Here is a 22,824-nt window from a genome sequence, read left to right on the forward strand (position 1 = left end):
AGCACTTGCACAAGAGGGGGGATCCCAGTGGGGTGACGGATAGCAGAAATCAGGTCAGGCTACAATTGGGCAAACAGCTCTGTGATTGTGGCCCTATCCAGTATATAGGTGAGGATGATGTGCCTGTCCTCCATTGTTGCCAAGTCCACAAGGGGTCTGTACACGGAGATATGTCTTCATCTCCTATTCATCCGCAGCGGTAGCAATCTATGGGGCAAAAGAGTAAGGAGCCGGTCACAAACTGTGCATCATAGCCACAACAGTACAATGCATGATGTAATGTATATGTTGCATTTGTCCTGTATGTCCAATTGTGTACTGTGACAAAGTTATAATCCAGGTCCTGCCCCCGCAAAATGTTGTCCACCTGTCCTGTGTGGAGGGAGAGGTGGAAGTGAGGTAATTCCGCTGACGTTGTGCGCTGTTGCGGGAGGCGGTCGGGAACCACAGTGCAACTACTCATTGGATAACATTGGCCCCTATGGGGTACAGTGGCCAATGGTGATGTACGCCGGCGGTGACGGTATGCACCGCCGTTGACGTAACCACCATGTCCTGTCCGATCCCTCACTTGCTACCTGACCTTCAACAGGAGAGGACCTACACTGTATGTGCTGTTATGACCTGTGTCTGGAACCTACCATAGCTCATCTGACTGGGGAAAGGGCCCCTGCCTTCACCTCGGCGGAGTTGGAGCAACAGGTGGACTGCCTCCAGACCAACAGGTGAGTACACTGTGAGCATGATGCATGGGGCATGAATACATGGAGGGGTGTGTGTGAAGGCCTCGTGTAGTGGGGGGTGGTGGATGGCCCCTAGGCGGCAGACAGCTTGTGTGCTGGGCCCTGTGTGTGCAAATGGTGATGTGAAGGGGTATGGTTGGCCATGAGTGTAACAGGCAGGACGGTCTGAGTAATACCTTTCCCTATGTGTATTTCTCAGCAGGTCAGCGCCCATCAAAAGAAGGGTATTTGGCGTGCCATCATCAAGAACAGGTGGATCCTGAAGGTCTATGGCAGGCGGAGCACCCACTGTCGGAAATAGTGGGAGGACCTGAGACGCTGGGCATGGAAGACGGTGGAGGCCCAGCTGAGGATGGCCTCCCAACAAGGAAGGGGTGCTGGTCGAACCCTGACCCTCCTGATCGCCCGCATACTGGCGGTGGACTATCCGGAGCTGGATGGGGGCTTGAGGGCATTACAGCAGCCACAAGGGGGTGAGTACAGTTGCCATCATTTCAACTTACGCATGGTAGGAGGGTACCCCGGTGGGTGCCAGACCTGACATTGCAGAGTAGGTCCCTTGCTGGCCAGGGTTCAAAAGTGATATTCCTGCTACCTAGCTTGTAGGCATCCACTACTGGGCAGGGCTGTGTGGGTCCCAGGTGTGCTGCAGTTGGCGGTATGTGTCCATGCCCATGCTATGGTGGCTAGCATTTTACTGATAGTGCATTGCATAGTGTGTAGGCATGTACCCTGTGTGTGAGTGTGCTGTGTACGCCAATGGTGGTGTTGGTACAGCCATTGACCAAGTGTATCCTTTGTCTCTCCCCCCCCTTTTTGTTTTATCATCCTGTCCTTATGTGCATTAGCATCACCTGGCGGAGGAGCAGAGGCACCGGTGACGTAGGGAGCTGCATCCCACAGGACCCAGGAGGCCGAGTTCACCAACGCTGAGGGCACCAGTGGGATGGAGGGTGAGGGGAGCATCACGGTGGAGACTGGAGGGGACAGTTTGGACACAGACACCTCCTCCAATGGGAGCTCCCTGGTGGTGGCAGACACTTCTGTGAACACCCCAGCTACAGGTACAGCCACCACCCCTGTACCAGCATTGCCCTCCCAGCAGCCCCTCATCGAGTTGCCCGTGCCCGCTCACCCAGGATGGTGGGTATCTCCTTCGCCCCAGGCACCTCATCCCCTGCCCTAGTGAGCCCTGCTGCCCTGAGGGAGGAGGCTATTGACCTCCTGCAATCCATCTCTGTAGGGCAGTCAACCATTGTGAAAGCCATTCATGGGCTGGCAACCCAAATGCAACAGACAATTGCATTTCTGGAAGACATTCACATTGGCTTGGCGGCCCAACAGGGATCAATCCAGGCTCTGGCCGCCTCTCTGATGGCAGCCATAGTCCCTATTCCCCTCCTCCCCCCTCCAACTTCCACTTTCCTTTCCCATTCTCCTCAACCCCAACCTATCCCAAGCACACAGGCAGACGAGCATACACACAGGACAACACACAAGAGTGGCACAGGCAAACACAAGCACCACACATCATCCCACAGGCACTCACACAAACACCATCCAGATGCAGACATACCAACATCCACTGCCTCCACTGTGCCTCCCTCCTCCTTCTCCTCCACCTGCCTCCCAGTTGCGTATACACTCACACCTGCATGCACTACATCCTCATCCACTGCCAGCATCACCACCACACCTAGCAGAACACACACCTCACTGGCAGACACCTCTTCAACAGCCATGCACACGTCTCCTGTGTCCTCTCCCACTGTGTCTGTCCCCCCCCCTCCCAAGGTACACAAACAAAAACACTCAGACACCCAACAGCCATCCACCTCAAAACAGCATCCAGACCATGCACCTGCACCCAAACACAGCAGACAGACACCTCCTACACCCACTCCCTCTTCCTCCACTCCAAACTTTCTCCCTCCTCCCGCCCCAATGTCCCCAAGCAGCTTTTCTTCTCTACCACTGATCTCCTCCCTCCCCCTACCCCCGTCCTTCACGTCTGGCCAGGGTGGCAAAAACCCAGGCAAGCACCTCAGCCACTCACTCCACAGGCCCAGTAGTCTCCACACCCACTCGTGGTGGGAAAGGATCCAGGGCACCAGCCATCCTCAAAGAAAGTGTGCCTGCCCCAGCTGCTGCCAGGAAGGGCAAGAAGACTGCCCCAAGTGCTGCCAGGAAGGGCAAGGAGCCTGCCCCAAGTGCTGCCAGGAAGGGCAAGGAGCCTGTCCCAAGTGCTGCCAAGTGCTGCCAGGAAGGGCAAGGAGGCTGCCCAACTGCTGCCAGGAAGGGCAAGATGCTTTACTCCAAGTGCTGCCAGGAAGGACAAGGGGACTGCACCAGCAGGCAGGAAGGACAAGGGGCCTGGTGCAGGGACTCAGTCAGAGCCCCCACCACCAACCATGGTTGTGCAGCCGTCTGAGGCTGCAGGGGATGGGCTGGAGCCTCTCCCCACCACTACCAGCAGCAGCACCACCAGCAGTGGGCAGCCTTCCGAGGCTGCAGAGAATGGGCTGGAGCCTTCCCCCACCACTACCAGCAGTAGCACCACCACCACCAGCAGTGGGCAGCCGTCCAAGGCTGCAGGGGATGGGCTGGAGCTTCCTTCCACCACCACCAGCAGCAGCAGCAGCACCACCAGCATTGGCCAGCCGACAAGGCTCCAGGGGATGGGCTGGAGCCTCCCCTCACCACTACCACCAGCAGCACCACCACCACCACTGAGCAGCCGTCACCGCCAGCCCCCTGCAAATCCTGTGGGAAGACGCCCAGCTGAGAGACTGTGACCTTGCACTCCCCAGGATCTGAAGCATAGGGCACAATGCCCCCTCCAGAACCAGTGCATAAATCACCCACTTGAGAGACTGTGGCCTTGCACTTCCCAGGACTAGCACAGGACATGTTGCCCCCCCCAGAACCAGTGGGTATGGCACCCACTCACCCCATCCTCACCAGGATCTAAAGCACAGGGCACAATGCCCCCTCCAGAACCAGTGGATAAATCACCCACTTGGGAAACTGTGGCCTTGCACTCCCCAGGACCAAGCACTTGGCATGTTGCCCCCTCCAGGACCAGTGGTGTTGTTCCATTTTCCGGCTGAAGTGCCCCCCTCGTTGCCCGTCCCCCTGAGGTGCCTGACTATTTTCCAACTGATGCCCCTGCAGTGTTCTCTCTGTGTTGCTGCAGGAGACAAGTGGGGCCTTGGACTTTGTCATGTGGCCCGGTGGCCCAGGTGCATTGAGGACTGGGCTGTGTCCCTTGAACTGTACATATGTATATACCATTAAAATGTATTTTTTCGTATTTCTACTATATTTATATTATTACACTCACTTTAATCTATTCCTGTAGTCGTTTTATTATTCCTGAGGGGTACGGGGTGAATTTCTTTTCTTACTGCATCTGATTGTGTGTATGGTGTTGGGGATGGGTGTGTGTGTGTTGCGTGTGTGTGTCACTTTCTTTTTCCTCCCTCCTCCCCTGTGTGCTGTACTCACCGTGGTTGTCTTTGCCGTCGTTGGTGTTTGTGGTGGAGCAGGACGTAGAAGATCATTGGAAAGATCTGCAGCTCGGGTTCCATGTCGGCGTGGTTGTTCCCTGTGTCTCCAATGGTGAGTCCTTTCATTTCTGTGCAGTGTGTCTGCCAGGCTTTTGATGTTGTTGGTACCGCCCCGGAAAAGGTGGCGGATTGGGTTGTCTTAATACGGTGGGCGGAACATTGTCTTCCACCTGGATGTAGGCGGCTACCGCCGTGGTGGCTGTTGTTTCCGCCCCAGCAGTCGCTGTGGTAAAGTGGCTGTCTATCTGAGTTGTCATCGCCATGGTCATAATTTGGAGGTAATTACTGCCAGCCTGTTGGCGACTTTATTACCGACTGCCAGGGTTGTAATGAGGGCCTTTGTCCCTTTCTAGCTCAGCGTGGAAGGCACTGTGCTAAGCCTATGCTGAAAAACGTTGCTAGAAATTAAAAAACATTTGAAGTGAGCAAATCTAGAGTGCTGCTGGTGTTGCAGGGTGCTCCTTACTGGAGCGGCTCTCCACCTAAAAATGGGAACTACCCAGACTTCTCTCTTCTTTTTTCACAATAATTGTTCCAATAAAAAATTGGCAGATGCTGGGTGGTGTTCTTCAGCAAAGAGAGAGGGTCTTTCCTGTTTTGAGGTCTTTAGGGAGGTATTCACAATGTATGTGTAAGGTAAGTGCGGAGCGCATTGTCAAATAGAAATCTTTATTATTATTATATGTATATATATTATATATATACATACATATACACACATGTATATATATATATATATATATATATATATATATATATATATATATATATATATATATATATATATGTATGTTTGTGTGTGTGTGTATGTGTGTGTTTTTCCAATAATGATCCTGGGTATCAGAATAACTGATTACTTGCTGATCACCAACATTAACTCTATAAAACGTATCTGCTATCTACAGAAAAACAGCAACAGCCTCCTGGTTGTTCCTTGTTCCTATGGCTGCAAAGATTTTGGAGAATGCATGAAATGTACTTTTTACCAGCTGGTAGCTACGGAAAGGATTTGCAACTTATGCAATAAATTGTTCTTCATCACAGTTGAATGTTAACTATGTGATCCCTGTACAGGAAAGATGTAGGTAGGTTTGCTTAAAAATTTAATAGAGAAACGCAGCTATAGTTTCCTTGCACAATTAACATGGGCCCATGCGCTCATTATAATGCAACATTAGATTTATCAAAATGTAATGCAGAGGGGTGTTGTCAAAATGACAGGCTGCCACACCTGGGGTGATCCCAGTGCTGCAGGTGCCACGTGCCTGCACACCCCAGGTGTGGTAGTGAAGAGTTCATTAAAAATCTGAATCAACTCATCCCTTCATGCCTCATAGAATAAACCAAAAAGATGAGGTCAGCTCTGAATCCAGGGCAGGGAACAGGTAAGGCTTGATCTACAGCAGCAACCTACGAACGGAAGCTCCGATTCCTCAGCTGTTGTTTTCTGTAAAAAAACATGCCCCACAATTCACATCCTGTTGAAACAGATTCATATGTGCCTGTGCACCTTAGCTGGAGGTTGAACTTCTATGCAGTGGCGTAGCGTGGGTTGTCAGCACCCGGGGCAAGGCAAGTAATTTAGCGCCCCCTAACCCGGGCAAGGCAAGTAATTTGCACCCCCTAACCCGTGGATTTTAGCACTCGATTCTCTTCCAAGATGTTGCGCCCGGTGCGGCAGGCCCCCCCTGCACCACCCACGCTACGCCACTGCTTCTATGCACAACATGCACTGAAGTTTCTCTGTAGCCTGTATGTTACCCTCCTCATTCATTTGTATTTCCTTTTTTTGAGAGCCAGATATAGTACAATGCAAAGTGTAACAGTTTGAGACAATTTGTATGTTTTGTACAAAGGTATTTGTATAGTAGAAACCTATTGGGAAATCAAAGTGCTGAACAAATAGTGACGAAATGGGGATACAGTTCAAGATTGTTTACAATAAGACAAGTACGAGTCAGTTACTAACACCTGTGGTGGAGATGCTCATCCAATGGACGAGGATTTGATTTCTTTCTGAATTGCAGAAGGGAAGGAGCTGATATTATGCCATTGAAGATGTTGGTTGAAATTCTCGATGTGTAGATATATTGCCCTGCCTTCTGGCCTTCACCATCTTGCATTTCTTTGTTTTGATCCCTGGCATGGTGCTTTCCACCTGAGGTGGTTAGTATATTTGCGAGGTATGCAATGGTGTTGCTTCTGAAGGCCCTGTAGGACATGCAGCTGGTCTTGAAGATAGTGTGTGGCTGAATGTGGAGCCAGTGGAGTTCTTTCAGTGTTAGGATGATGTGCTTAATGTTCATCAGGATTTCAAGTGTTACCGTATGGTGTCCTGGAGGTTATTCACCAGGACATTGCCTCCATGCAGGCAGGTGGCAGAGGACTGTGCCATCTGTTTTGAGAAGGAAGAGTTTGACTATTTTCGGTGGAGATACGGCTACATGACGTCTTGGTTTTCTTGGTGATATGTATCTTAGAGAAGAGGTCTGTGTCAAGGGTGAATCTAAGCAATTTGCTAATGACCGCTGGCTGGAGGGGGAGGGTGTTTGAAGCACCTATGTTCATTCTACATAATTAATCTTGAACGTATGTTTGCTTAATGCTGTTTGTAAACAGGAGGAAATCTGTGTTAGTTAGACAGACATTTTAGTAAATGTTGCCATCCAGTTCGGTATTAGCTCGTGGCTGATTTTGAGTAATTAAATGCTGTGAGCTGTGGTAAATTTGAGATAGAGATGTGTATCATCAGCATAACAATAGGCATGGATGTTTTTAATGAGGGTTCCATGTAGGGGTTGAAGATGATGAGGAATATGAGACATTCTGCTGGAGATGGGGTGTTTCTGGAATCTTATGATCCCACTTGAATGAGATGTTAATAGTTCATCAACGAACAGTCCTTATTAAGTGTTTTGTTCCTTAGCAAAGTATTTGTGGAGCTTCCTCAGGGCCCACATAGGTACTGCAACAAGTGCAAAAAGAAGCACAGAATGTAGTCAGAGCTCTACTGTGTAATGGATGTGAAAGGACTGTATTCAATCTAAATAGTGGGTGGGGCGTAAGAGTTTCCGTTGAGTATATAATACCCTAAGTATCTTCAGCCAATCACAAAAAGCAGATATGTGCATATACTTCAATGTGTAGTAGACCTGGTAATACGGCCAAACTCTATCGGGAATGAGTAAATCTCTGTTGCGCAGAAGTTTTGGCATTGTCACCTGGATAAGCTTGTGGTAGTTGGTGAGATATGAGCTGAATAAGTGTAGAACATTTTTTAGTGACTCTGTGCATGTTTCTTTCCAAGGTGTGGATCAAAATTTGTTGGTCGACACTTTTGAAGGTAGCAGATACGTCAAGCAGATTCAGGAGGAATAGGCTGTTTTGAAACTGACGAGGAGGACATTGTCATTTTCTTGAAGAATGTCTGTCTCTGTTCTTCTGCGTGGTCTAAAGTAAGACTGAAAGTCCTGTGAAAGATTTTTTTTGCTAATATCATCATATAATTGGTTGGAGAATGTTTTCACAATAATTATTCCAATGAAAAATAGGCAGATGCTGGGTGGTGTTCTTCAGCAGGGAGAGGGCCTTTCCTGTTTTGTGGTCTTTAGGAAGGTATTCACAGTGCATGTGTAAGGTAGGTGGTGAGCGCATTGTCAAATAGAAATTTCACTATGAGTGATGGTAGATTGTCATAATTGGAGGTGGAAATGAGTGACATGAGGGAGTCAGTGAGTTTGATGTGTGAAAGGATGGGGTCCACTTTGTGAGTGAGTGTTGTGGAATTTTGAAGCAACTTGATTATTGTGTGTTACTGATCTGGGATAGGATTTTGTTTATTTCTTTGGTGAAGAAGTTTTTGATGATGTTAGTCTTAATAATCTGCTCATAAATCATTGTTTTCTTACGTTTGTATTTGTGTATTTTGAATTTGCATAAATGCATGCATTTATTTTACAATACGATAACGTAAAGGCCTACTCTGAGCAGCTATACCGAGATATACAGTTTCCTTGCTACTATCCGATTGGGCATTACTACCTTTTTTGCAATAAAAATACATCAGTATTCTACATTAATAAAATAATATACTTCAGATTTGTTGTCAAGCTGCTCCCTCGTAGAACTTAGCAAAAGCTTTGAAAAGCAGCTCTCCGAACAAAATACCAACCACTCCTTAATTTAGCACACGATGTAAAAATAAATTTTTCCCCTTCTTTTAAAACGGGTTTCCCTGACAGTTCAGATATCAGCTGAAAAGGAAATATCTCCTATGTTTATCACTTAAAGAAAACATGCGAGAAGGCATCTATCCGAATAATACCAAAATTTTTGCAGGGACAGATCTGAAAAGGCTTAAAACATGATACTAGGCATATTGGCTTCTCTCTCTCAAGCACTATGAATTCTAAATTGTGCACACATCTGAGACAAGAGTTCTAGCTTTTAGAGCAGAAAAGAAGACCAGATGTTTAAGACGAAGAGGACGAAGAGCACCAAGTATTAATAACAATAAATTATACCCTTTGATACATACGAATAAGCTTGTCACATCTCGGAGTTCGGTGATTTTAAATTACAACACCCCCATATCTTTCTTAAGGGGGCGCTTTATTCCAGGTTCCAGAAGTCTGAGGTATGTGGCCACACATGTATAGTGAGGCTCAGTATGTTATATGTGTGTGATATGTCTCACACATAAGACGCTGCTTTGCAGAGGTACCTGACTGTCATGCATATGTTTTTTTTGGAAGTTGTGTGCCTCCGATCTGGACCTCGATTGTCACTCTACTAGCCATGTTGCCACTTTTTTTACTTCCAGAAAACATATTTTTTATTAAACAGGCATTTTATCGAGGAACCCCAACTCTGCCTATCCCAGTAGACATCATTAGTAAACCTCCCTGGCACACCTACAATCTGGCTCTCATCTTCTTCGCACACCCAGACCCATCATGCACCAGAGTTTGTGACTTCTGTATATTTGAGACACTCCCTGCCTTACTGATTTATTTGTGATAGCCCTGATTGCTTCATAATCTCAAACCCACTTTTAAAATGTGGATTGTTCTCTCCAAACGTATGTACATCTCTCTGATGCCCTCCCTGGCCTGGTTCATATTCCACAAATAAATGAGTAACTCATCTTGGTATTTGATACATAGAAATTAATTAAAGTTCGATACGGCCTGATTCAGACACTTTTTTTCCTTAAGGGTTCGATCTCCTGGATGTTCATGAGTAAGTTATTCAATTTTATATGGTCTTTGCAGGAAACACTGAAATGCATCCCTAAGGATACTTCAGGACTGCTGAGCACAGGACTTATGAGACACAGTGCTCAAGCTATCTAAGTAATTACTCTCCAGCATGGTCTGATTAGATACCTTAAGAGTACTCTACACACGTGTCTTCAGGGCTCATTTAAATGCCATATGGTGGATTCAGGTTCCAACCCCAGACCCCCCCCTCCAAAGCCCTATTTCCGTTTGACCAGCTGCACCGTCCAGCGTTGAGCTGCACCTGTTGCCAGAAAGTGGGTTGGTCTGCCAATGTGCTGGTGCTCTGTCAGACTGAACTGAATGTCCTTATGTGGCACTATAGTGAGGCTCATGAATCAGACTCCTGCAGACACTGATAGCCAGTGCAGGTACCACCTGTCTAAGAAGACCCATGCCATCAGCATGTACTGTTTTCCTACTGCACCATTTATACCTGCTGTTAATGGGCCAGAGCACAGGCTGGGCCTCCACCACTGAGCTGAAGGCTGGTTAGTACCATTCCTGTACTAAGGGGTAAGCTGGCATGAGCTGCTGATAGGGGAGATGTTACTTACAACTCCGTATAAAAATTGCATAATTGGGTGTGGCCTGGCTAGACGGCTGCTCAGACATACCTCACGATGGCACCTCAAGGTCCTTAATAGAATGTACTTTTTACATTGAAAAGGCTTAATTGAAGTTATGAATAAAATATAACAGCTTTACAACAAAAAGAGTTAAGGAGTATAGTAAGGGGAACATAGTAAAACAGCAATGAGCAAATAATGGATGGGTACATTTAGATTTATTAATAACATAACCATATGTATCCTTAACTGGTTGTTCTAACAGAATTATTTACATAAATATGCCTTATTGCACACGCCTAAATATTATAAGACATAAGGAATGAAGGGAGGGAAGACAACAATATTCTCATTAACTGGAAATACAGTAATAGTTGCACTAACATAGGAGATGTAGACCTTGTAGGAGTACCCAAGAATTTTTTTTTAAATAGTCATTTATTTAAATCATTAACAGCAAAAAGGTATTTAAGGTGGGTTATAATAATTTGTAACTATTTCTTAGCTGGAAGGCTGGAATTGTTGAGAAAACACGTGACAGGACAGGAAATCACAAATCTGTATTTTAATGGGCATTTATTCTGGAGTGGGGCTGGCGTATCCAGTCCATGATGATAACGATAAGAAAACACCACACCTTAAAGGACAGTTTTGAGGAAGTTTTCCAATTGCTGGTAACTTGTTGACAAGCAATAGTGAGCAAGAGATCAATTAAATGGTTAAAATAAATGGATTGAGACATCATTTCAGGCAATCTGCCTGCAAATAAATAAATGATGCGAAAGGTATGATTGACTCTGTAAATGGCAATAATTTGTTGCCAAATTATATTGACAGCTGAACGGAAAAATAGAGTACACATGAAACCACAATGGATACTATTACAGGACCAACAAGTGGATAAAGCAGGATTATACATTTTTTAATCCATTTTTGGTGTGAGTAGTAAAGGATTATAAATAAAAAATACGTTTTGTGTTGAGTTCACTGCTCTAAAAACCCAATGTAATCTCAACCAAACCTTATCCCAGAAAACAACGGGCCAAGAAATATTGAAATCTCGCTCTCAGAGTAATTCAGACTCAGATTTAGGTTTAAGGGAGGATGAGGACATGAGAAAGGTACATACGATTGATGCCCTGGGGTTAGCCTTTAGTAACAGTATGAAATTATTGCCAGTGAGTGATATAAGGGAAGAAGATTGCAAAGAGAGACCATCTACAATTGCTCTTTAAATAATAATAAATTTACTTCTGAAGAACAAATAGCAATTAGTGTGAGATTGAAATTAATTTAATGATAAAGGGGAGGAGTTCTGAAATAATTGATGATCCAAACAAATATTATTGTCTTTCCAGTAGCGCTAATATGACTTTTTTCTTTTTATTGTAATGTATTATTGTACCAGATAGAGGAGGGAAGGAAAATGTCCTGTTGTGCCTTGCCATAACTTAAAAAGGGGTCAAGAAGCTTACAGGTAGATTTAAAAATAGGTAGTTGATAACATGGGTGAGATGTAAAAAACAAGAATTCTATAAATGTGAATGGGTGAATATGGGCTTTCTCTATCTCATCCTAGAGAGAGCAAAAAAACTAGAATCAGTCAGTAACTAAGATGAATATTGTATCAGTGTGAAAACGTGATGATAGGAAGGAAGATTTGGGAATTTAACCCCACCATGTTGCAAATCTTTTGTTACGTTTAGATAAAGCTAGCCTGGACTTTTTATCATTCCATAGAAAAATGACAAGCATGGATTCTATTTTCTTAAAAGTGGAAAAGGGAATGTTAAGGAGTATCATAGAAATACTATACATGAATAGCAGGCATGACAAAACCTCAAATCCAATCTGCCCCACCAGGATAAGTGTAAAGGATTACATTTAACTATATAGTTTACTAGTTTTAAGAATAATACTTTGAAATTAAGAGTAATGGTGTCCCAAAGTTGGTAAACAATATACCTACATGTTTTATTTTAGAGTGAGCCCAAGAAAAACTCATAACTTCACATTTGTTTAGTACAAATTTTGTTTAAAGGTACAACCTCAGTTTGATCAATCAGAATTCATTTTATAATGTGATACTTTTGAAAACGAATTAATCTCTTGTAAAACAGGAGGTAAACAAGTGTCTGGATTGGATATGAGGAGGAGTATATAATCTGCATATGCAGCTAGTTTCAATTGTTTACAACCATATGTGAAACCAGAAATAAGAAAGTTATTCCATATTCTTGAAATAAACGTTTCTAATGTTAGAAGAATAATAAGGGGAAAATTGGACAACCTTGACAAACTCCTCTTTACAAAGAGAAGTAATTTGATGTCAGCCCATTAATATGAATACACATTTTTGGAGAAATATAAAGAACAGAGATCATGGGAATACAATTAGGGACAAATCCGTAGCATTTTACTGTCTCAAAGCGAAAGTCACAGCTCACTCTGTAAAATGCTTTCTCCACATCAATGGTAACTGCGGCCAAAGGAGTAGTGGAATTAGTGGCCATACTCAAAACATTTAAAATAAACATGTATTATCTGAACATAACCTCCCTTTATTAAAGCCACATTTTCCTTTACAAATCAAACGTTGCAAGAGGGGTTTAAGACAATGTGACATGATTTTTCCAAAAACTTTAGAGTTAATGTTAACTAATGAGATAGATCTTGGGATCTATCCTTTCTTTTGGAATGAGACAAATAGTTGCTTCTTGAAATGTTTCACATGCGACTAATGTAGAGATGAAATAATTAAATAGATGTAACAGTTGAGGGAGTAAGGTACGAGAGAAATATGAATATAATTCAATAGTAAAACCATCAGGGCCAGGAGCTTTGCTTCTCTTTAGGTTGAGGATTTGAGACCTCTTGTATATACCTTAGTATATACTTCTTTGTGGGCTCTCTGCTTTTTTATTGGTTTGTTTCAGTGTTGTTAAAAAATCCTTGATTGCGCGTGGTCAGTCCTTCCTCTTTGTCCCACCTTTTCCTCAGTTGTACACTCCCCTGAAGCATGACCACAGGACTTGTACCCTCCCACTTGTGTCAATGTAGCATGTGCTTAGGAACTACTTTTTTATTAGGCTAAGAGCATTTGACCAGAGCGCTGGATGTTTCCAGTGGCTCCAGTCCATCTCTGTAAAAAGGGTTCTAAACCATGTTCTTCTCTCGTTACATGTGCTGTGCATTCAAAAGCCGAGGTCAAATGTTAGAGGCTGTTTTATGAGGGCACCTGTTTCCGCCCCTCCCACCACCACACAAAGACATTTGTGACCACAACAAAGTTTACATTGATTTCCTTACTCGCTGCTGATGCATATAGAAAACCGCTACCACTACAATATTTAATGCATATTCCCCCAATTTAATATGGCCACCGTACTTTATGCACAATGACGTCATTAACGTCATGACGCAGTCGTCTCTTTTCCTTTGCCGTTGCTTCTTTTTAATGGGTTTTAACCACTTGTGATAGTTACAGAGATGTGATTCATCCTCCTATCACCAGGAGACACTGCAGGTCACTCTGCTCTCCCAAGAATATCTCTCCCGGGTATTCCTCTGCAGAGGCTCCTAAAGTCTTAAGTGATTACACTTTTCCTCCTCTTTTGTTCCCTAAGCTCCAACATGGCAGTCAGCAAGAACAAGGGGCTGACCAAAGGAGACAAGAAAGGCACTAAAAAGATGTAAGTTCCCTCCTTTGATGGCGTGGTGTTTGGATGCCTGGGATGCGAGTTAGATGGAGTTTCAAGCCCGCACTCTTCCTGTAGCAGTATGGTGGTGGGCATGAAGAACGGAGGCCGGTGCAGCTTTATTGGGAGCAAGTACTCAGTGAAATGTCCCAACCAGCATGCAGTGTGGAATTACATTTCTTATTGTGTTGTTCATGTTTAATGTGGTCAGAACATAAGCAGTCATGGTTTGTTTGCCGTTCAAAAGCAGTTATGGTTCATTCCTACCCACCTCCAAAATGAGTGGGTGTTAACTTTGTACAATGTCAGTTTTCTTATGCCAGCGTATGTTATTGTCTTAGCAAATGTATAATAAATGCAGACGTTTGCAATAGTTATGTTCACATGATGTTGAAATGTTCCTCCTCTTAATTGTGAGTACTTGAGTTTTGAGTGGTAGTAAAAAAAGATGCAGAAAACAAGACTCTTTACCGGTGCAGAGTTAAAGGAAGTAAGGCATTACACATTAATTGGAGTGATTGCCCAGATTTTGAGATAGAGATTCCCTTTTGGGTAGAGTGCTGCTTTTGGTGACTTGGGATGTGTTATACATGTTCAGCTGTCGTTTACTAAACAGCACAAGTTTTTCTCATCTATAATATGTTTATCTCGGCCCATTGATTTTACTGGTCTAACAAGAACATGCCTGGTTGTCAAATATAATATTTTACCCAATTTTGTTGAAGCTGTTATCATTTTCGCTTTTACTATTTTAACATGTGTTTCCTATTTTAAGGGTTGTCTTTGTTCTTATTTGCGTGGGAGGTCTCATAAATACTTTTTAATCTGTTGCATGTTGGTGTCAGTAAAGCTTTTTGCGGTATATGTTAACACCTGCCCAGATTCTCTAAGCATTGGTATTTTGTATTTTGTAGTCTTGAAAGTAATTGGTGTGAGGCTGCTCCTATTGCTACTTTTGTGTTATGGGTTGATATGTTACATAACGTACCCCCATCCTTACATTATAAGAATATTGCAAGTTATAGGGGAATTACATGACTGTACAGAGCAACGAGGCCGAAAGCATGGTTTCTTTATATCATAGGTACTCTCAAACATTTTCCCAGGAAACACAAAGTTTGGTCAGTGATGTAAATATAATAAATAATGGCAATATTTACATTTTTGCTGCAGAAAGAAAAAGAATGTGATTGCTTTAATTATATACAAGGCCACTGTAATGGCCTGGCAGAGGAGACCAAATTATGCAGTAGGGTTGACCAATTTATGTGGCAAGAAAAGTCCAGTTATGCATTTACACCAATAGCTCTAACTCAAGCAAATGCGAGACCTATTGCATTGCCAATGCTTGTTTACAAAGGGCATTGCCTGTAAACATCTAACATTGAAATGTTTTGCTCAAAAGAGATAAAAACCCAATGATCTTTAACAGGAATTGACTAGACATAAGATTCAATAGTGGACACATTAGAAGGAAAGTCAGGCAAGTAAAGATTCTCATAAAATTTCACAAATTTAATAATTACATTGTTCTCTTTATATAAAAGATTACCAGAATCATTAAATAACAACTCCACTTTAGTTCATTCTTTCTTGCTTAAAGATAGTTACCCCAGTAATTTGCCCCATTTTAACCACCATAGAATCTTGCACTTGTTGAGATGAGAAACATTGAGCTATTAACTGTGATGGATATATTAAAATCTATTACAGCTTTTACTAACTCTTGGAGGGTCTATTCTGAGTTTGGCATTTAAAAATGTTCTAACCTTCTTATCTTGCCTAAAGTCAATGTAATTGTCAATTGCATAGTTTTCTTCTGTTTTGAAACAAAATTGATGATTAACCCTTGAGCAGTGGCTTTAAAAGTATTCCAACCAATATGAAGAAGATGCTTCATGGATCTTAAAAATCTCAGTCACACACTCCTGAAATGCAGTTGTAAAAGCTGGGCTATCTAGTAATGAACTATTAAACTTCCATTAGCTAGAATTAGGACAATTTGGAATCAGATCAATATTGGGTAATAATGGGAGCATGATCAGATATCAAGATGGATTCAACTTTGAAGTTTACCAAATGTTGCCCTAGAGCATGGGTACTCACAAACTTTTTCTCGGGGGCCAAAATTGCAGTATGGTTTGCGGCCGAGGGCCGCACTGAAGTGACAGCGGGGGGCGGGGCTTAGAGGGGGCGGGGCTTAGAGGGGGAACAACCACCCCACCCCCTTTTTCAAAACAATGCCCCTACCCCAGTAACACACACAGCGCGCACACATACCGCGCCATCTGCTCTCACCCCTACCCCAGTAACACACACAGCGCGCACACATACAGCGCCATCTGCTCTCACCCCTACCCCAGTAACACACACAGCGCCATCTGCTCTCACCCCTACCCCAGTAACACACACTGCGCCATCTGCACACAGCGCCATCTGCTCCCACCCCTACCCCAGTAACACACACAGCGCCATCTGCTCTCACCCCTACCCCAGTAACACACACTGCGCCATCTGCACACAGCGCCATCTGCTCCCACCCCTACCCCAGTAACACACACTGCGCCATCTGCACACAGCGCCATCTGCTCCCACCCCTACCCCAGTAACACGCACAGCGCCATCTGCACACAGCGCCATCTGCTCTCACCCCTACCCCAGTAACACACACAGCGCCATCTGCTCTCACCCCTACCCCAGTAACACACACTGCACCATCTGCACACAGCGCCATCTGCTCCCACCCCTACCCCAGTAACACACACAGCGCCATCTGCACACAGCGCCATCTGCTCTCACCCCTACCCCAGTAACACACACTGCGCCATCTGCACACAGCGCCATCTGCTCCCACCCCTACCCCAGTAACACACAGCGCGCACACATACAGCGCCATCTGCTCTCACCCCTACCCCAGTAACACACACAGCGCGCACACATACAGCGCCATCTGCTCTCACCCCTACCCCAGTAACACACACAGCGCGCACACACACAGCGCCATCTGCTCTCACCCCACCCCAGTAACACACACACACAGCGCACACACACAGCGCAATCTGCTCACACGCCTACCCCAGTAACACACACTACATTAAAAACAAATAAATAAATAACCAAAGAGCCTTACCTGACTCAAAGCACTGTAAAGATGCCACAAATCTGGAACAGCAGGCAGGCAGGCGGGCAGCAGACGTGGAGCCGGTGACAGCAAGCAGACGACCAAAGCCCCGTAAAAGTTAGCTGCAAGCGCTGACTTTTATGGGGCTTTGGCTTCCACGATCGTCAGGGCAACGCAATAAACAATGGCCGCCGTATGTAAACATAGAGGAGGGCCGCGGGAGCATGCTCCCGCGGCCCTCCTCTATGTTTACATACGGCGGCCATTGTTTATTGCGTTTGGTGTGCGTCTCGCGGGCCGCCAAGTTAGGTCCGTGGGGCCGCTGGCGGCCCGCGGGCCGTACTTTGAGTACCGTTGCCCTAGAGATTTAGGGCCTCATTCTGAGGCTGGCGGGCGGCGGTAGCCGCCCGCCTGGCGGGAACCGCCAAATGGCTGCTCCGCAGTCGAAAGACTGCGGAGGCCATTCTGGTTTTCCCGCTGGGCTGGCGGGCGACCGCCAGAAGGCCGCCCGCCAGCCCAGCGGGAAACCCCTTCCCACGAGGAAGCCGGCTCCGAATGGAGCCGGCGGAGTGGGAAGGTGCGACGGGTGCAGTTGCACCCGTCGCGAATTTCAGTGTCTGCACAGCAGACACTGAAATTCTTTGTGGGGCCCTCTTACGGGGGCCCCTGCAGTGCCCATGCCATTGGTATGGGCACTGCAGGGGCCCCCAGGGGCCCCACGACACCCCATACCGCCATCCTGTTCCTGGCGGGCGAACCGCCAGGAACAGGATGGCGGTATGGGGTGTCGGAATCCCCATGGCGGCGCAGCAAGCTGCGCCGCCATGGAGGATTCCGTCGGGCAGCGGAAAACCGGCGGGAGACCGCCGGTTTTCCTCTTCCTACCGCGGCCAAACCGCCGCGGTCAGAATGCCCTGCGGGGCACCTCCAGCCTGTTGGCGGTGCTCCTGCCGCCCCCGGCCCCGGCGGTCCTTGACCGCCGGGGTCGGAATGACCCCCTTAGTGAGAAAAATATAATCTAATTAAGAGTGGTGTGTTGGGGAGCAAAACAAAAACTTAATTTGGGATTCATTTGTCACCAAGGATTATCCAAGGAAGTTTGCCCCATAAAGGAACCAAATTGTTTATGCATTGTATTGGGTAAAATGTGTACTTTGGATTGTTTATCAGTAAAAGGATCCATTACCTGATTACAAAAACAATCATCTCCTAAAGAAAATATTGGTCTGTAAATTAAAAAAAAAAGTTTAGTGAATGCCGGCCACAAATTGTAGTCATTTATTACATATGGTAAGAGGGATTTTATGTATGGTCAATTCAGCAACAATCCATATGCTTTCATTATCTAAGTTTTCAGATTGAATCCCTACATCTAAATATTACTATATAGAATAACAGTGCCATTTTTCTTTTGAAAGGCATGAAAGACTTTCCCCACCCAACCTCTTTGAAGTTTCTGTGCTTTTCCATAAGATAAATTAGTTACTTGTAATAAAACAACATCAAGTTTAAGCTCAGCCAAATGAGAAATAACTCCCTGTCTCTTAGTGGGATGATTTAACCCATTAGCATTCCATGATACAACTCTAAATTTTGAACAATGAGAACATGTAAATAACAAGGTCTACAAAAAGTGGTGCTGTCTGAGTAAGAGACCTGTCTGAGCTTCCACTCAGCAAATATTGATCACATGACAGTGGCTGCCATAACATATTGACCTGCACCTTTTTAGACACACCGCCCATTAGATGGTGGTTGCCTACAGAAATTGACCTGAACCTTTTTAGATTCTTGAGAAATAGCCTTTTGCAGAGTTAGCAGTTACATAATGCACCAATACCGCTAGGTAGTGGAGTATAATAATCATTCTATTGCATTAAGCACTTTACAAGGAGTCTATCGTGCATCAGATGTTATCACAGTGTATTGGTGCTACAAAAATTCTGTTTGTCCTGATGATGACCCTGATATAAGTAATTTAATAGGGCCGAAACATCAACAAAGATACTAGTGGGCTATTTTTTTAATATTACGTAGAGCATCATACTCTGATACAGAGTAACGATAACAAAAATTGCATCCATATCAGCCACGCACATATGTTTTGAGAATAGCACTGATGCACTTTCATTCACCCATTTCATTTTCACTGCACCATTTCGTATTTTGGAGCACCCTACTGTGATACAATGTGTTGTAAAAGATGTTTTTCTTCTTGATGTAATTTAATGAATTAAATAAATCTGATCTGGTTCTTGTTCAAACCAGTCTATTGAGGATTGTTCATGATTGCTGATGGTGTTTAGGCTTCAACTTCCCCCTAAGGGACCATTGTTTTTCTTTATCTATTAACAAAAGGCAAGGCTGCAGCAAGCTTGCTTTGGCAGCCATTCAGAAAAAAATGTCACTCTTATTTTGAAATGAATGAGCCTTTCTACGTGCATATTGCTGAAGGTTTTCCCTTTTAGATAAATTAGTGAAATAGAAGCTCTCTTCGTGCTGTTTCTTTGCCTGTAAAATACCAAATAAGTATTGCGCCTTCATCACGAGGAAGTAGTGCCCAGGATGTTCCTGTCTCTGTAACAATTTCAAGGTCTTTTGCTCAAGGATCTTTTCTTTTTGTAAATCTATTTTTATTGATTTGAATACATCAATATAAAGACATGCCAAAACAAAGGCAATGACAAAGAAAAACATACATCAGTCAACACAGTTGAACAATGCTGCGAAGGTGGGATTGCTGTGGTGAGAGAGCATAGTATCATTAGGGGATTATCACATAAGTATAGGAGTATGTGTCCGGGGAGAAATGAGGGTGTAATCAGGAGCATATTGAAAGCCGTGTGGCCTGGTACTCAATGGTAGGCACCTTCCTGAGGGGCGCCCTGTGTTACTTACTATTCTCGGGGAGTGTGTGCAAAAGTGTATTGAGGATTTAACTCTCGCACAGTTGGTATCATGCTAACAGCGGGGGTACTTGGGATAGCAGGGCAAGGACTCATGTCTGTGTGACCAGCTGACTCACTATAATGTATAGCGGATATATAGTAATTGTGCGTGTGTGCTCAGGGAGGGCGCATGTCATTTTTGGCTTCCAATTTTACAACAAACATGTCCCGCGTTGCACAGCTCCCTCCAGCCAAGCCTTTAGATTGCAATTGGCGCAACTTCTGCGCTTCCGCTTGAGACTATTGCAACAAGTCTCGAAGCCATTTAGCATTGGCTGGGGTGTGTGGCGCTTTCCAGTGTGTGGCTATCAGGCACTTAAATGTGACAAAGGCAAGGTCAATAAATCTGTGAGTTTGCTTGTCTCCCTTAGCACGTTGGCGCAGTCCTAATAGACAGGACTCCGGGTTGAGCGCTAGGGCTTGATCGGTTATATCGGACGTACATTCAATTATTTGGTGCCAAGCTGTGCGCAGTGGCGGGCAATCGCATACCATGTGATAAAAATGTACTACTGGAGCTGTACATCGGGGACATGTAGGATCAGTCATGGGAAATATGCGCTTAATTCTCAGCGTGGAGAGGTAGGATTGATGTATATAATTGAATTGAGTTTAACAGCCTAGGGTTGCGTGAAACATGTTTAACTGTGGAGAGCACTGCAGCCCAAGCCTTTTGTGACAAGAGGGATGGGGGGGTGAGTACACCCTCCCATCGAGCACGAGCTGGCCCTAAGCTTGGGCAAGCTGCAGATAACAGAGCACTGTATAGGTGAGATCTCACACGTTTGGTTTCAGTCATGGAGAGCATCAGTGTGAGTAGCTGGGAGGATTGTGGTTCTGTGTCTCCCATGTTCCATGTATTCTGTATGAGGTGTCTGATAGCGCAGTATGTAAAAAAAGCGTCTGTGTGTAAGTCCAAATTATCCTTCAGCTCATCAAACGTCAGTAGTGTGTTTGTAGAGAAGAAGTCCCCCGCCCTCTCCAGATTGGCCGTCCTCCACGGAACCATACTGTGATGTTCCAGCACAACGCGGCAGGAGGTAAGTGGGTATTATTCTCAGCGGTGAGTAAGATATGTAGGGCTGATTACCGTGTACGTATCTCCGCCAGCACGTTTTAGCAGCATCCATCCATTAGGATGTTTCCACTAATGTGGGACCATTTCCTATCAATTAACCAAGTATATATCGGTATCTGCGCCAGGGAGTTATGTACAACACTTTGTTCAGCTTTGCGATGGTCTTGTAACCAATGGAGAAGCCATTGTAACTGTGCGGCTGCATAATAGAGTTCAAAATTGGGCATACTCAGGCCTCCACCATCCTGTGGGCACTGCGTCGTGGCTAGCGCCATACGTCGTCTGTCCTTCCCCCATAGGAGATCAGTTAATAAGCTCTGTAATGTTTTAAAAAATGAACGAGGGAGTACTATGGGCAGTGCCATGAAATAGTATAATAATCTGGGTAGGATCAGCATTTTGGCTATGGCTACTCTGCCTATTGGTGACAAAAGTAGTGAGCTCCAGAACGCGAGCGAACCCCATATAGAGCGGGTGGCATGATCAATGTTGCACTCCTTAAGGTCTTTAATAGAGTGATATACTTGTATCCCTAAGTATTTAAAGGTGGTGTGACACTACTGTAGGTTATAGTCCGACAGAGTAGATTGTCTATCTAATGGGATAGGTGGTAAATGGGAATATGCACGATTTAGTCCAGTTTACATTTAGCCCTGAAATTGCGGCAAATAAATCTATCAAGGACATAACTGCCAGGACTGAGGCAGCATGATCCCGCAAATATATTAAGGCATCGTCCACATATAAGGTGACAACATGGAACGTTTGTAGCTCCAATATTCCCCATTGACGTGCACTCTGCCGCAACCGGGCCCCCAGGGGCTCCATCGCTATTGCGAACAGCAAGGGAGAGAGTGGGCACCCCTGTATAGTGCCCTGATGTATAGTAAATCTATCTGATATAATTTGCCCAGTCTTGACTCAAGCCATCGAGTTAGAGTATAGAGTAGTGATCCAGGATATGTACCCTGGGCCGAAGCCCATCTTGTGCAAAATTGTGGTGAGGAAGTTCCAGTTTAGGGTATCGAATGCTTTGTCGATATCTGGTGATATGGCCACACTGTGGTAGTTGGTCTTTGCGGAACCATGGATAAGATGAAGCAGTCTCCTGATATTCAGGAAGGTGTTCTGTCCAGGAATGAAGCCAGATTGGTCCTCATGTATCAGGTAAGGAATTAATGGGGCAAGTCTGTTAGCCAGTATTTTCCCCAGAATTTTGCAATCTATGTTAAGTAGGGAGAGAGGGTGATAAGAACGCACATCCAGAGGATCACGGCCAGCCTTCGGCAAGACTGTTATAAGAGCCTTGCGCATCGACTCCGGTAGACAGCCCAGGGCGTGTGCCTCCCTGAACACATCAAGCAGGGGCTGTTGAAGGTGGTTGCTGCATAATATTCAACGGGCAAGCTGTCTGTTCGGGGGGCTTTGTTACAGGCCATTTGCGCTAAGGCAGTTCGGAGTTCCTCCATGCTAATGGGTTGGTCTAGAGCCTGTGCCTGCTCCGGTTGTAAACATTGTAGGGGTAGCGTATCTATGAAGGCAGACAATTGACCGGGTGTGGGTGCTGGGGTAGCTGCATATAACGATGGCAGTAAGTGCAGAAGGCAGTGTTTATGGCCCCCTGTGTATTAACCATTGTGCCTGAGTCTAGCCTGATTGCCCCAATAGGGGAGCGCTGTGGCGTGTCCCGCAGCAGCCATGCCAGTGGGCATATTGTCTCGTCATATAGTGTCTGTAATCATATGCGCCCAATTGAATATCTGCTTTCCTGTACGCAGTCCGGATATCATGAAGACCCGTAGGGTCATCTTTCCCACTG

The sequence above is a fragment of the Pleurodeles waltl genome, chromosome 8 (genome assembly GCF_031143425.1).
Source record: "Pleurodeles waltl isolate 20211129_DDA chromosome 8, aPleWal1.hap1.20221129, whole genome shotgun sequence".
Lineage (NCBI taxonomy): Eukaryota > Metazoa > Chordata > Amphibia > Caudata > Salamandridae > Pleurodeles > Pleurodeles waltl.